We start from the raw sequence: 3,285 nt of genomic DNA on the forward strand, positions 1-3,285 counted from the left end.
GACGTTGTTTATAATGATCAAAACCTTTTATCAAGCTGATCGATAAGACAACCATTTCAACATATTTTTTACATTCTGTCTTTCTGTCAAACTTGCTTCCACCTCTCTTGTATTCAACTTTACCTGCTTTATTTGCCAATTCTTCCTTTAATTGAAAGTAAAGCTTTGCCTGCATCAGCCTCGAGTTCCCCTTATACAAAACTGTTAGTAGTCAGATGACCTAGTTTGCCTACCCTCGCCATATAGGTCTGTGTGTCTGAGTATAAGTCCATTCATAGTTTACAAACATCTTCTAACTAACTTGGCTCCTAAAAAGGAAATTCACCCATCAGACCAATTTAGCTGCTGAATAATATTGGACAATTTAACACATAACTGCACATGCAGATAGAATGACCAGGGTCTGCATTTATCTTTAACAATTATCAAAAATACAACAGAAAGCCAAAATGGCCAGCTGGATGAAATAGCTCAGTTGGGCGAGTGTTAGATTGAAAATCTAAAAGTCCCTTGTTCAATGCTGGGTTTCGGAAAAGTCTGAGAGGTTTCTTGCTTCTCACAAAATATTTCTTGGTATCAGCTCAAGTTTTTCTTTCTTTATTTATCAAAATATTTGATCAACTGATCGACAACATGATCAATTCAACATAGAATTGTCTTTCTGTCCTCCTTCTAAATTTGCTTCCACCTCTCTTGCATTCAGCTTCGACTACAAATGTTTCCTATTTCATGCTTTTTTGTAAAGTAAACTCTTGTCTGCATCAGCTTCCACTTCTCCTTGAACACAGATTTCAGTATTCAGATGACATAGCTTACCTACTCAGGCCAAATACCTCTGTGTAATATGGTGCTAGTCCATTCAGAGTAAAAAAAAACAGCTACCTAACCTGGATCCGAAAAATGCTATTTACCTATTGCACCCGTTAACTGATGAATGATACAGGACATCTTAAAACATAGCTCTAGCATGAGGTTGAGCATCTATTTTCTTGGGAAGTTTAAAAGAAAGGATGAAGACCCAAACTACAAGCAGGCAGAAATAGCTCAGTTGGGAGAGCGTTAGACTGAAGATCTAAAGGTCCCTGGTTCAATCCTGGGTTTTGGCACAATTTCAACTTCTGCTTTTCATGTCACAAAAGCTGTTTGGAGTTAAATCAACGCTCTTCTTTATCAAAACCTTTTATCAATCTGATCAACAACACAATCAATTCAACATATTATTTACTTTCTGTCTTCCTTTCAAAGTTGCTTCCACCTCTCTTGTATTCAACTATGCCTCATTTATTTGAAACTTCTTGCTTTATTTTAAAGTAAAGCTTTGCCTGCATCAGCCTCCAATTCCCCTTATACAAAACTGTCAGTAGTCAGATGACATAGCTTGTACACCCTGGCCATATAGGTCTGTGTTTCAGAGTATAAGTCAATTCAGAGTTTAGAAAAAAAAATTCTACCTACATTGTCCCCTAAAAAGGATATTCACTCATCAGACCAAGTTACCTGCTGAATGATACTGGACACTTTAACACATAACTATAAACGAAAATAGAATGACCAGGTTCTGTATGTATCGTCTACAATTATTAATAATACATCAGGAGGCCACAGGGACTTGTTGGCTGAAATATCTCAGTTGGGAGATCGTTAGACTGAAGAGCTTAAGGTACCTGATTCAATCCTGACTTTCAGCACAGTGCGAGGGGATCCTACATTCTTGCAAAATATTTCTTGAAATCAGCTCTAGTTTTTTTTTCTTTATTTCTCAAAATATTTTATCAACTGATCAACAACATGATAACTTCAACAAAAAGTTGTCTTTCTGTCCTCCTTCTAAACTTGCTTCCACCTCTCTTGCCATCAGCTTTGATGACGAATTTATCCCATTTTATACTTTTTTCAAAGTAAACTCTTGTCTGCATCAGCTTTCGCTTCTCCTTGAACAAAGTTGTCAGTATTGAGATGACATAGCTTACCTACTCAGGCGACATACGTCTGTGTAATACAGTGCTGGTCCACTTAGAGTTTTAAAAGAAAAACGACCGAACATTTATCCCAAAAACGCTACTCACCCATTTCACCAGTTAGCTGCTGAACAATGCAGGACACATTAAAACACAGCTCTAACCTCAGATTGAAAATCCAGGTTCTGCATCTCTGTTCTGGGATTGTTCAAAAAAAGAGGCTGAATAATATAGCTGCTGGCAGGCCGAAATAGCTCAGTTGGGAGAGTGTTAGACTGAAGATCTAAAGGTCCCTGGTTCGATCCCGGGTTTCGGCACATTTTGAACTTCTGCTTTGCATGCCACAAAGACTATTTTGAGTCAACTCATATTGACTTTGTTTATAATGATCAAAACCTTTTATCAAGATAATCGACAACACAATTAATTCAACATATTATTTACTTTCTGTCTTTCTTTCAAGCTTGCTTCCACCTCTCTTGTATTCAACTTTGCCTCCTTTATTTCCCAATTCTTCCTTTAATTGAAACTAAAGCTTTGCCTGCATCAGCCTCCAGTTCCCCTTATACAAAACTGTTAGTAGTCAGATGACCTAGCTTGCCGACCCTCGCCATATAGGTCTGTGTTTCTGAGTATAAGTCCATTCATAGTTTACAAACATCATCTAACTAACTTGGCTCCTAAAAAGGAAATTCACCCATCAGACCAATTTAGCTACTGAATAATACTGGACAATTTAACACATAACTGCACATGCAGATAGAGTGACCAGGTTCTGCATTTATCTTTAACAATTATAAAAAATACAACAGAAAGCCAAAATTGCCAGCTGGATGAAATAGCTCAGTTGGGAGAGCAGTAGACTGAAGATCTAAAGGTCCCTGGTTCAATCCCGGGTTTAGGCACATTTTGAACTTCTGCTTTGCATTCCACAAATGCTATTTGGAGTCAACTCATATTGACGTTGTTTATAATGATCAAAACCTTTTATCAAGCTGATCGATAAGACAACCATTTCAACATATTTTTTACATTCTGTCTTTCTGTCAAACTTGCTTCCACCTCTCTTGTATTCAACTTTACCTGCTTTATTTGCCAATTCTTCCTTTAATTGAAAGTAAAGCTTTGCCTGCATCAGCCTCGAGTTCCCCTTATACAAAACTGTTAGTAGTCAGATGACCTAGTTTGCCTACCCTCGCCATATAGGTCTGTGTGTCTGAGTATAAGTCCATTCATAGTTTACAAACATCTTCTAACTAACTTGGCTCCTAAAAAGGAAATTCACCCATCAGACCAATTTAGCTGCTGAATAATATTGGACAATTTA

At 37.4% G+C, this 3,285-nt stretch overlaps 1 non-coding gene across 1 annotated transcript; it reads left to right on the plus strand.

Moving 5' to 3' along the window:
• The first annotated feature begins 2,202 nt into the window (after positions 1-2,202).
• On the plus strand, positions 2,203-2,275 carry TRNAF-GAA (transfer RNA phenylalanine (anticodon GAA)). The gene has a single exon. It is a non-coding gene; the product is annotated as a tRNA-Phe (tRNA).
• Positions 2,276-3,285: the final 1,010 nt, after the last annotated feature.

This window comes from Triturus cristatus, chromosome 8, assembly GCF_964204655.1.
Source record: "Triturus cristatus chromosome 8, aTriCri1.1, whole genome shotgun sequence".
NCBI classification, from domain to species: domain Eukaryota; kingdom Metazoa; phylum Chordata; class Amphibia; order Caudata; family Salamandridae; genus Triturus; species Triturus cristatus.